General features: G+C 41.9%; 1 protein-coding gene and 1 long non-coding RNA gene across 4 annotated transcripts in view; one reads left to right on the forward strand and one right to left on the reverse strand.

Annotated features, from left to right (window-relative positions):
• WASL (WASP like actin nucleation promoting factor) overlaps positions 1-13,297 on the reverse strand; it is a 79,069-nt gene that overhangs the window by 44,132 nt on the left and 21,640 nt on the right. The window contains exon 1 of one of the 3 annotated variants that reach the window (XM_039510871.1): positions 8,300-8,318. The exons of the other annotated variants lie outside the window; for them this stretch is intronic. The gene's annotated coding sequence lies outside the window, so the exon portion shown is untranslated. Of the gene's footprint in view, positions 1-8,299; positions 8,319-13,297 lie in introns of those variants that run through there. 3 annotated transcript variants of the gene reach the window in all.
• LOC120388794 lies at positions 10,577-13,089 on the forward strand. Its single transcript, XR_005590654.1, has 3 exons — positions 10,577-10,676; positions 11,924-12,009; positions 12,823-13,089. It is a non-coding gene; the product is annotated as an uncharacterized LOC120388794 (long non-coding RNA).

Below are 13,297 nucleotides of genomic sequence, written 5' to 3' on the forward strand. Positions count from 1 at the left end.
TGTGGCCACACTGCAGCGTTGGTAGCGGTGAGTGTGGCCACACACCAGCGCTATCCCTGCACAGCTGGACGACCAGCGCTGTAACTCCCAGCGCTACAACTCTCAAGTGTAGCCATACCCTTAGAAAGTTTTTCCTAATGTCCAATCTAAACCGCCCTTGCTGCAATTTAAGTCCTTTGCTTCTTGTCCTATCCTCAGATTAAGAACAATTTTTCTCCCTGCCCCTTGTGACAACATTTTTCAAGTACAGTAAAAGTTATGTCCCCTCTCAGTCTTCTCTTCTCCAGACTAAACAAACCCATATTTTCCCCCCAATCTTCCCTCATAGGTCATGTTTTCTAGACTGTTAGTCATTTTTGTTGCTCTTTGCTGGACTTTCTCCACATAATTTCATTTGAAGTATGTTGCTTGATGTGTCAGACTTTTTTGAAGTCATCTGATTTCAAGAGTTCAATTTCTGACAAAACATCCTGTGACATTCTGCATTCCAAAGCATCCCATATTTACCATGGTGATGTAATTATCATGTTTTGTACAAAATATGCCTTGAGGTATTATTCTAAAAGTCCTGATCTGCTAAATGTTAATATCTCATTGGATTGTATGTGCTGTCATTGTATGTGAAGTTAAAGTTTTGCTATGTATGTGTTACTGAAAGATACTGTAAAGTTAGAAACACCCACAACTAGCCTTTCAGCTACAACAATGAAGAAGCTAGACAGTACTAATGGCCTATCAACAAAGACAATGGACCATGGAAAAGGCTTGTCCTCACCTGGGAACACTTCAGACAGCCTATGGATAATGGCTGCCATGACTCATCTGGAGCACAAAAGGGCTTGTGACCAAATCACGTGATACTGAACTCTTTTGGTACCTGTACTTTTCTACAAACAGGTCTGGAAACCTGGCTTGGAACAAAGGGGTTCCCACCCTATAGAAAAACTATATAAGGGGAAGTGACATCATGACCAGGAGTTGCTCCCCTACAAGACAACACCTGGAAACACCAGAGGAACAAAGACTTAACTGGAGAAGGGGTCCCAGGCAGGAAAGACGAACACTCTGCCTGTGTAAGGAAGCTAAAACCTGCTTGTATCATCAGGGTGAGATATTACAGATTCAAATCCTATCTAGTTTGTATGAGAGACTGCGATTTTGTTTAATTTCCTAGGTAACCTGCTTTCATTGGTTTGCTATTACTTATAATCACTTAAAATCTATCTTTCTGTAGTTAAGAAACCTGTTTTATCTTAACCAGTGTGTGTCTGAGTGAAGTGTTTGGAAATCTTAGCTATGGTAACAAAGGCTGTTTCATATCTTCCCCACATTAAGGGGAAAGCTGACTAATTTAATTGAGCTCGCACAGTACAGACCCCTTTGCAGTGCAAGACAGTGCAAGGCTAGGAGCTGGGAAATTGGCTGGTGCCTCCATTGTCGGTCCATGAGTGGCCTAGGTAAAGCACTCAGGTGACTCAGTTGGATGTGTGGCGTCATCTGCTGTTATGTTGGGTGATAACAGGGCCCGGAGGGGGCTTGCTGTAAGTCACTAGCAGAGAAGGGAGAGAGACCAACCCAGCTGAATGGTTTGGGGGCACAACAGTTCCAACGGCTTCCTGGGTCCCCACCCCCAGGGATACAACCCGTCACATATCCTACAAAAAGGATGCCCTTTTAAAAAATAATTCTTGCAAAATAAATTTCGTATGTTTAAAGGGACATTTATGCAAGGGAGAAAGTGGACCACTAACTAAACTAAATAGGGGAAACAGTGAGTGACTGTACACAGAGTGCTGCCAACCATATAAAATAAATAACTTTTGTTAACTTTTTCAGCTATAGTAAGATTAGGTGCTACTGGCACTTGTTATCATTAAAAGGTGATTTTTAAGTTGATTGTCCCTTTAATAAACTATCTTCAAATCTCCTTACTCTAGGAAATATGAAGTCATTGCAACATGTCCTGAATATCAAGAAGTGGTTCTGTTGGACTTAAGGAAGAGAAAAATAAAAAGGAGCAGACCCAGAATAGAGAACCCTCTGTTGAGGGCACGTACCCATGACTTCTCAGTAAACTCGTCTAGGAATTTTCAGCTTGGATGTCACAGCTGATTTCACTTGTTACTTGGTCTCCAAGATTCAAAGAACCCAAACCGTGAAGAACTTCTTGGGTCAAAGCCAGCATCTTGAATTGTACTCAAAGATAAACTGGGTGCCATGTCAGTCAACTTATAAACAGCACCTCTAGTCCTATAACACCCCACCCCAAATTGATTCAATTATAGAGGCTTGATGGGATATTATATAGATTTAGATCTAACTTTTAATGAATTGCATATGCTTATACCCTTCATGAAATCTAAACCCAGTCTTTTATAAACTCGGTGTGACACTAGCTCAAAAAGCTTAACGGAGATGGTGAAAGACTGGCTCTGAACTTAACATTTAAAAACAGATTCCCCCCACCCTTTAGCGAACACCAAGCTTTGTTTAGATATTTTAATTGCTGATCAATAACTTGCAACCCCGTGATCATAATAATGGATTATTCCTAGCCCTCTTATAGAAAGATCCAATCTGGATTTTAATCACGTTTGTAGATATAAGATGCAAAGCATTTCTAATGTCATCTTGAGACAAGGAGCTCAAGAAATAATATTTTTGCAATATGTATAAATATAAAAATCAGAGAGTCAAAGCTTACACATTTGCTATACCACTGTTTGAAAAGAAAATAGTCATTTAGAATAAGGAAGCAACTAGTTCATGGTAATTCCAGATACTTTTAAAACTACGAAGTGGGAGTTTTAACCCCACTCCTTACTCCTGAACTCAAAAGCAAACTTAAAAAAAAAAAGAAAAAAGAAAAAAAAAGGCAGAAATGTTACTCAGACTGGAAACCACATAGAAACAAAAAGGTTTCTAAGAGGAGGGATGTGTTTACACTTCATTAAGTTTTGTATTTTATTTCTAAAATAGAGAGGTTAGATGTGCAATTATATCCTGGATATTAAGTTAATGAGCATGAGATTCAAATTACAGTTCATGATACTACACACAAATTTTTTATTGTATAATCCTCTAAATACCTGGAAAAATTACTTGTGTTCATGTAGGAATATTCCCTCAAACACTACCATTTTCCTTAGTTAATTGGCTTAATTATGCAATTTATTCATCAAATTTAAAAATTCCAGGATATCAAAATACTTAGCAGGCTCTACAAACCCATCTGAGGAGTGGTGGTTTTTTCACCTTCCTAATCCAAGTTCTCTGAGAAGCTCTGTGTTGGGCAAGAATTAACAGAACAGCTGCTTACCATATACTAACTGAGGTTTTTCAAGATGTCAGCTTGAATCCCACCGTAGGTGTGCATGTGCTCAGGATCAATGGTCTTTTGATCCATGGTGTCTGTCAGGGCCATGCATGAGCCCCCTTTGCCTCCTTTTGCTCCCATGTGAGGGCAGAACAGCAACACACACTCTTCCCCCACCAATGCCATCAGAAAAAGAAGTCTATTAGTGGAAGACTCCTAAATTGGAGCTAGAGGGTGGGTCATGGGCTGTACAGTGATAACATCTGGGAAAAAAACCCAACAATTACTGTAGGGTAAATAACCTCTCTCTCAGATGACAGAGTGGATCCCACAGTAGCTAATTGGCAAGTAGTACTCCTTCCTTCTCCCATATGGTAGAATGAGGAATACCAGCTATATCAGTCAAACCGTGATTGTAATACTGCTCTCCCGAACTTGGTAGTTAAGTCCAATGCATTAGGTTTGATGTCAGTAGGTTACTTGACTTCACTGCCTTGCCAATTTGGGAAATTGGCACATTTCTGAAGCAGGCAGGAGATATTGCTTGCGCGACTCTTGATGTTTGGTGGAAGCCATCTAGCAGCACAGTAAGATATAAGTGTTATCCACTTAGATATTCTTTGTGATGAGATGGCCTGGCCTTTGGAACTGCCATTTATAGCCAGAAATAAGTGGAGAGTCTGAATGGTTTGATTCTGATAACGTAGTAAAGTAAGGCACAGGAAACACCTAGTATGTAGTTCTGTCTCTCATGACATAGCATAGTGCTTTGGGAAGAAGACAAGTGAACTGATTGACATGGAACTCTGGGGATGAACTTAGGGTGAGATTTCAGCACCACATTCTGAAGGGAGGGTCAGCCATAAGTGCTTGAAGTTCACTCTCCTGACAGACATAATAGCAACTAGGAGACGATCTTCAAAATAAGTAGAATTCTTCAAGTGGCTCAAAGGGAGGCCTTGCGAGTCTCAAGAGGATAATGTTGACATCCTAGGCAGGAGCAGGTTCTCTGACCAGTGAGCAAGTATGTAGTAGGCCCTTGAACTTCAGAACAGTTAGGTGAGAAAACTGAGCACAACTATAGAGGAGGATGGCAAGCTGAGACTGCTGTGAGGTGGACCTTAATGGAGTTGAACAAAAGGTCAGAGTATTTTTATTGCAACAAGTAGTTGAGGAGCATCTTCATAACTGTAGCCTACGCAGGGTCCAGGCTATGTTTCACAACCCATATCAAGAACTCTTTTATATTGAGAAGTAAGTCGCTGCTCAGTGTCTTCGTGTTCTGCATCAGGAATTCCTGGACTTGTTTACAGCAGACCCTATCTGAAGAACTTAAACATCATCTAGGCTGTCAGTAACAGAGAGAGACTTCAAGTCTGGCTGAAGCATCTCATTATGGTGCTGTGAAACCAGGTCTAGGCAGCCTGGGAGCTGGATAGGTAGCAGTTGGACACCCGTAGCAGGTCTGTCAGACAAGACTGAGTAGCTTTGTCTCATTTGACTTTGAATATGATCCTGGGGATGAGGGAAATTTTGTAGAAAGTAGGGCTGTGAAGCGATTTAAAAAAAAAACCAAACAAAAACCATTTGCAATTAATTGCACAGCTAAGCAATACAATTGCATTTATTTAAATATTTTTGGATGTCTTCTACATTTTCAAATATATTGATTTCAATTACAACACAGAATACACTTTATATTTATTTTTATTACAAATATTTGCATTGTATTTGTGTTGCCATGCGAACAACTGTTCTCACTTTCAGGTGACTTGCCAGTATTTATTGTGTTTTTAAGTTAATTGTGGATTTAGATTGATTGCTGAGGAGAGGGCAACCAACCAACCCCACACTTCAACAGCAGTCCCCCTTAATGCATTTGTCTTAAAACACAGCGGACAGAGTTTTTGCTAGACAACCTTTGTTGTGGGCTCTAATTTAAGACAACCTGTCTCATCTCTGAAATGCCTGCTCTACTTGAAAGTTGTGTTGTGAATATACACTGCACGTATGATTTTTACTCTCTTAACTGTTATGCTCTCCAATTTTTCTGCTTGAAGTTAGAGTATTTATTGAGAGAGAAGTCCACAACATAAAAAGATGCTGCAATCTTTTACTTCACCATTCAAATAAAGGTGATTGAGAAAGTGCAATGGAGAGCTACCACAATACTTCAGGTCACTTAGAAAATGTGAAGGATCTTAAGAAGGGCTAGAACAGGAGTCGTGTCCAACACATTCACCCTGAAGACAAAACATATTTAAAAAAATAAAAGGCAAGGGACGAACAAAAAGACAACACAGCCCTTTGCAACAGATTCTCAGTGCTGCTCCAATCAACACAATAGGAACAGAAATCACCTACAAAAGTTCCCTGCTCAGGATTCCCCCGGTTGTGGAAATCCCCAATGACCATAAAGTCATGCCATGGGGGAGGTGGGGGTAGCGGGGGGAAGAAGAGAAAAAGAGGGAAGAAGAGGAGAGAAAGGAGTGGCTGGAGATGTAACTCAAACAATATGAAGTGAATGCTGAAGAACATGGAAAGTTGAGATTGACTATTTTAAGATTCCTTGGCCTTCAGTGTTCCAAATTTTCTCTAACTGGGAGCTCTCTTTTTGGGAGAAGTTGTAAAGGCAGTTATGTCATGGATTTTAATGCTGATGTGTTTTCTCTGCATAGTTTATCTACAGGTTTTTGTTCAATTAACAGTTGTGATGCTTTGTATTTAGTTTTTAACTTTGAAGTTTTTAAGACACCTTGTACACGAATACATCTAGAAGTCCAGGATATAAAAATTGAAATAAAAAAGGCATATAATTCCTTAAAAAGATCAGACTAAGAAATTACAGCCCATTTTAAAATGGAGTTTTTGCACAGGGAAAGAGAAAGCACACCATTTATTTCAATGAGATACTGATTTCACACTTATTTGCAGAAACATATCCATAATCTACTCCATAAATTAAACATGCTGCTTATTTTTCAATGAAGCTGCTTTCAGGATGTTTGTAAGGATTTTAAAATTATTAAGAAAGTTACCATATACACCCCACAAATTCCTCCTTGAGAAGATGCAGTAAAGTAAGCAATATCACATACACATTTTCTGAAACTACCTTCACATTTTTGGTCATATATAGCCTACACAACTTGCAAAATGTTATTAATGCAGTTTGATAAGCACTCAACCTGCTATATTCAAGGAAATAGCAATCCCCATCACTTTCCCCAATATTCAGACTACAGGAGCTGCTCATATTATGGTTCACAAAAGTCCTACAATTAAGATGTGGCTAGACAAAACACCAAACTTCAGTTCAAATCAGACAACCCCAGGACTGGTTCAAGGAAAAAACAAAACAAAACAAAAAAAACCAAACTAAACAAAGCATAATTTAACACCCCTCCCCCCGCAACCTCAATCCCAAACTAGAAAACAAGTATTACTGAAGCCTTCCAGAAACAGGATATAACCATAAACACATTCCAGTATAATTATGCCACTCAAAGCTCTCCAGTAAATATTTGACTAATCCATCTGTCTGCCAATTTGTCTAAGAAGATTTACTACACTAGATACCAGCTTGACTTCCTTCTACCAATAAAGAGTGGCATGTGAATATTGTAAAGACCTGTTTACATCATTCACCCATATAATCTCAAGTATATTATGTTCCTGCCTATAAACGTACAAGATATGACTAGACAAAATTTGTAGCTGCATGCATGACATACAATAGCTACTGAAGTTTTAAGTTTCAGTTACTTCCAAGTGAAAAAAAAAATCTGACATTTTAGATTGAACCTTGCAGGTGCTCTTCTTTCCAACCCTATAGAGCAGCATATAGTTAACACTCTAAGAAGTTCAGATATACCCTGCCTTATTAAAAAAACTTTTTTTTCCAAAACACTGGATATTCAGCCATATTTAAGTGACAATTTCTGATATGTGGTTTAAATCCAGGAAGTAAAGAACACTTCCTTGAGCTTTTTTCTGTTAATTTAAGGATTTTGAACCACCAGTTTATTAATAAAGACAGCCCCAAACCCTCACATTAAACCTTTGGGCATGTAGGACATTTGGCTGCCAGCACTGTACTTAGTGGACATGGATGGATAATTTTACATCAAATCCCTCACAAAACCGAACAGAAGTTCTATATGGCTGCCTCCAAGCGTGCAACTTTTGCAGAAGTTGTAGCATACAGAGAAGTGCTTGAGATGGGGTCTGTTCTATCTTGGAGTGGAGTTTGCTTGCCCATCCTGAAGAGAGCTGTCCCAACAGAGGCAGAGCTTGAAGATAGCGGCCCCATTAAGGATTGAACTCACAACCCTGGGGGTTAGCAGGCCAATGCTCAAACCACTGAGCTAGTGTGCCAAAGTACATTTGAATTACCTTACCTAGTTAAAACATGAACAGAGAGGCAATTTTCTCGAACTGCATTCCTGCCTGATGTTAGCTACAGTTACAGTTAGCTGCAATTGTTACTCAATCCACCTTTTGGCCTACTATTTTTGGGTGGCAGGCACAAAGACGTACTTCCATCCAGAAAGATTTTAGCTCCATAACTGAGGATATGCACTTTCCCTACATTGGGTATCCAAGCAGGCAATGTTTGAAGAATATCACAAAGTTCCAGTGTTGATCTCCTTAAACTTGACAAGATTTCTCCAAGTACATTCCTTTACTCCTTCAACAGCTACGTGTGTGATGCGTGGTTCTTATCTAAAACCCCATTTTTTTTCAGAAAAATATAGCTTAACTTTTTTTTGGTAAAACACACAGACAAAACCCCCAAAACAGGTATAAGTCTGAATTGTCAGGTATAATTTAGCAAGATGCAGACTCTGCCTTTTTATCTAAGACATCTTTAAGTTTTAATAAAGTCACATACCACTGTGTAGTGCTTTCCACAAACAAAACCAAAACCCAATAAAAGACCCTCAAGTTTCCCTTTGCCAGCAGGAGGAAAAGGTTACTCACCTTATGCAGGAATGACGCTACTTCGAGATGTGTCCCCCTATACAAGGCCAAAAGCCTAATGGGAAGATATTGTCTCAAGTAAAATTGTACTCCATTTTGCTTATTTTGCCAGCATTGAATTAGTAAGAAGAAATTGTTTTGAGTTTATTCTTTACTGATTGTGTTAATGATTGTTTTCAGAAGGATAGAAGTTTTATGGCTGTAATTGCCTTATTCACTGTTTGGTGTGAGTGAAGAAACAGCTGTGGATAACTCCCAGTAACAACTGAAATAATGCTGATTGGAGCAACCTTGAACAGTTCTGGCGTAACACAGCAAGGTCCTGAGACTTGTATGGGAACTTATTACTATAAAAGAAGGGTGTATTGCCATGGGACTTCGGGTTTGTTCTGCATCAACATTACAGCTTCAAACACGTCCAACAGAGCCCAGCTCCCCCTCCCTCGTGTTCAGTTTCAGCTGGCCACTGGAACTGACTGAGCAACAGCAAGGACTGGTAAATATAAGATCCAGCTGGGAGGGAGGGGGAGAGAAAAGAGAGAGAGAGAGTGAGTGTGTGTGTGGTGAGAGAAAAAGGAAGCATATGCTGATTTCAATGCTTAAATTATACTCTCAATAAACACAGCATATTGCCTTATCCCCTTTAAAAAGATTCTTTGGGCTTCTTATAAGCATAACACTATGGGTACTCCACTGTAGGTGTGTGTGAGCTGTCCATGCTGTCGACTGGAGAATTTCAACAGCAGTCTGTCCTGCCTGCTCACATGGCACCCATCTGGCCATGAGGCTAGCCAACATGTATGGGCATTTCCTCCTCAATTCCTTCTCTACCACAGAGTCAGTGGAACTTTGAAACAGAGGGGAGGAGGGTAGATCATGGAGCCCCCACAGGGGGACACATCTCCAAGAGCCATTGCTACTGCACTAGGTAACTTCTTCAAAGTGTCCCTATGGGTGCTCCATTGTAGGCGACTCCTGAGAAGTACCCAATGCTGGAGGCTGGGATTCGGAGTCTAGTCTGATATAGAGGTCAGTACTGTGGCCCTGAATTGGGCATCTGAAGCCGAATCACTCAGGATAGCATAGTGATCTGCAAAGTTATGTGCAAATGCTCATGTCGCTGCTGTGCAGATCTCTGATATGGGGATACCCTCGGAGAAGGCAATTGACAAGGAGACTGATCTTGTGGAATGTGTGCATATTGAAGATGGAGGTGTTACCCCGCCCCACACATAACTAATAGAGTTTAATATGGCCAGAGACCCACTTGAAGAGTCATTGAGCTGAGATCGCCGCACCTTTTGACTTATCTGCAATGTAGAGAAAGTGTCTCAGAGATTTTCTCAAGGCCTTTGTTCTGTCTAAGTAGAAGGCCAAGGCCCTTCTCACATTGAGCTTATGGAGGATGGCATCCCTGTTAGTCACATGAGGTTTTGGATAAAATGTTGGGAGCTGAATAAGTTGTTTCATGTGAAATGCAGAAGTCATGTTAGGAGTGAACTTTGGATGTGGCCTGAGTGTGACATTGTCGGGGAAGAACATAGTAAGAGGGGAATGTGCCATCACTGCTGCTATCTCCCCTATTCTTCTGGCAGAGGTAATGGTGATGGGGAACGCTGTCTTCACAGAAAGGTGAGTTAATTAATAAGTGGCCTAGTAGTCTAGTCAGGCCCTTGAATACAATGGGACCTCAGCCTAGTTGAGTGGGGGCCCTGGGTTGTGAGAAAAGGTTTGCTATACCTTTAAGAAATCTCTTCGTTGTTGGGTGGGAGAAGATTGTATAGCTTTCTATCTGTTGGTGGAAGGTTGAGATTGCTGCTAAGTGACCCCTCAGTGAGCTGACAAAGAGACCCGATTTTGTTAAGGATAACAGGTAGTCTAGGACCGCCAGGAGGATGGCTGAATCAGGGGTAAAACCCTTGGGTTGGCACCTTATCTAAAATCTCTTCCATTTTTGTATGTAGGTGCAAGGAATAGCACCCTTTCTACTGTGCAACAGTACCTCCTGTACTTCCCCAGAGCAAGATGCCTATGTTGTGGAATCATGAAGGAGTCACGCTTTGAAATGTAGGACCTGTGGACTGGGGTGGAGGATGTGATTTTCATTCTGTGACAGGGGGTAAGGGGTATAATCAGTAAGGTCATCAGTAGACTTAATGCCAGCTGTGATAGGTAAGGGTATCATGTCAGTCTGGATCAGGTGGAGGCAATAAGAATGATGTTTGCTTTCTCCCTTTTTATCTTTAACTTCCAGCAGCAGAGGGAACAGGGGAAAGGCGTAAAGAAGACCCTTATCCCAAAGAAGGAGGAAACCATCTCCCCTGGGGTGTTGTCCGATCCCCTTTCTGGAGCAGTACCGCAGGCATTTCTTGTTCTGGTCAGTTGAGAACAAGTCTATCGCCGGGATCCCCCATTGCTGTAATATGTCATGCAGAATGGTCAGCTCTATTTCCCATTCATGGCGACTGGAATTTGCGACTGAAATCGTCGGCTATGATGTGTATTCCCGGTAGGTAGGTCGCTAATAGTAGGTTGTTATGGGAGATGCACCAGTTCCATAGCTTCAGAGCTTCCATGCACAGGGAATGTGACCTGGCTTCTCCTTGCCCATTTATGTAGTACATACAGGTCATGTTGTCTGTCATGATCTTCGTATCAGTGTCCTTGATCAGTAGGAGGAAGTGAACGCACACATTTCAAACTGCTCTGATCTCGAGCAGGTTGATGTGGAAACAAGAACGAACATAATACCGTCAGGAACAGCCATACTGGGTCAGACCAAAGGTCCATCTAGCCCAGTATCTTGTCTTCCAACAGTGGCCAATGCCAGGTGCTTTAAATGGAATGAACAGAGCAGGTAATCGAAGTGATCCATCTCGTCACCCATTCCCAGCTTCTGGCAAAAAAGAGGCTAGGGACAGCATCCCTGCCCATCCTGGCTAATAGTAATTGACGCCCCTATCCTCCATGAATTTATCTAATTTTTTTAACCCATTATAGTAGTCCCATTTGCTCTGTATCATCGAGATGTTCTCCCCACCCTATGAGGGACGCATTGATGGTCAGGAGAAGGGATGGGGTTGACTGGGTGAACAGGATCCCTGTGCAGACATTCACTGGGTCCTTCCATCAGTCTAAGGATTTGCTGGGAATGGGCGATGGGGATGGATCTCTACATGATTACCTATTCTGTTCATTCCCTCTGGGGCACCTGGCATTGGCCATGTTGGAGGACAGGATATTGGGCTAGATGGATCTTTGATTTGATCCTGTATGGCCATTCTTATGATTGCTTGACTCTGGTGGTCACTGAAAGGAGCTTGCTTATTACTGTCTGTTTGGTCTGCATACTGAACCAAACCATGCTTGGAGGCATCTCATGTGTAGTCTGGTATGAGCAATGACCGATTTGCCTGTGGCCACGTGCCCCAGAAGATGAAGGCAGTGCCTGGCCGAAACTTGAGAACTAGATTGTATTGTCTCTATTAACGAGGAGAGACTGACAAATCCGTGATGTGGTATGAGTGGCCTCGCTGGAACAGAGTCAAGGTTGGCTCCTATAAACTCTAGTCTTTGAACTGGTCTTAAGGTCGATTGTTTGTTTGTTTGTTTGTTGATCTGCAGGCCCAGAACAGAAACAGGTCCCATGTGACCTGAGTGACTTGTTGGATCTATGCAAAGGATCATGCCCTGAGAAGGCAATCATCCAGGTAAGGAAAATCATGATGCCCTGAGCACGTAGATGGGCCACCACTACTGAAAGGACCTTGGAGAATACTTTGGGGGCTGATAAGAGGCAGAAAGGGAGTACTCTGTACTGGTATGGTTCTGGCCTAGCATGAAACTGACGTAACGTCAGTGCCTCAGTATGATGCAGATGTGAAAGTATGGGCCAAGAACCAGTCTCCTCCTCCTAATGCTGGGATGATCATTGAAAAGGTGACCACCTTGAATTTTTGCACTTTTATGTATGTTGAGCGCTCTGAAGTCCAGTATGGGTCTCCAGCCTCCCTTTTTCTTCAGTATCAGGAAGTAACAAGAATAGAAATTTTTGCCCCTGAGGTGCATGGGTACCGGCTCTAAAGCGCCTATCCTGAGGAGATGGTTCACCTCTTGATATAGTAGAGAAGGGTCCCTGAAGAGGGACAGGGAAAGGTGTTTGGGAGAAGGACAGGAGGAAGTGGATGGCATATCTACTCTGCACAATTTCTAACACCCACTTGTCAGAGGTTATCCGCTCCCAGGTGCTGTGGAATGGGATGAGAGGATTTCCAAAGGAGGAGTTGGGATTCCCAGCGTGAGATGACAAGTAAAGTGTTCTATTGGCACCTCGACAAATCCATCAAAACTGCCGCTTCGAGGCTCAGGGATGAAATGAAGATGGTTGTGGCCCCAATTGTTCACACTTAGAGAATTTTGATTTCTTTCTCTGTGGCTTGTAGAATCTCTGAGATGGATATTGAGATGCATACTGTGATGATTTGGTCTTGAACTGTAGCTGAAGGATGTATTTTCTCTTTTAGCCCGGCACGTGTATCCCCAGGGACCAAAAAGTTGCTTGAGAATCCTTCAGCGTGTGAAGAGATGAACCTGTCTTCTTGGCAAACAACGTTGTTACTTCAAAGGGGAGGTCCTCCACTGTTTAGATCTCCTTAGGGAAGCCGGACGAATAGAGCTAAGAGGCACTCCTCAATAACCACAGCCATGGAGATTGAGCATACTGCCAAGACTGCCACATCCAGTGTGCACTGCAGAGACGTTTTCGCCACCAGCTGGCCTTCGTTGATAATGACCAAGGAATGGTCCCTGCATGAGTCTGGGAGTTGGTCAATAAAAAAGTTCATCTTTGCATTGTTTTGATAGTCACATTAGGCCTAATAATTCAGTACCGTAAACCGGAGGATGGCTGAAGAATAGACTTTCCTGCCAAATAGGTCTAAGCGCTTCCTGTCACAGTCATATGGGATAGATCTGGATTGGTACTGTCAGCTCCTAAAA

The sequence above is a fragment of the Mauremys reevesii genome, linkage group 1 (assembly GCF_016161935.1).
Source record: "Mauremys reevesii isolate NIE-2019 linkage group 1, ASM1616193v1, whole genome shotgun sequence".
NCBI classification, from domain to species: domain Eukaryota; kingdom Metazoa; phylum Chordata; order Testudines; family Geoemydidae; genus Mauremys; species Mauremys reevesii.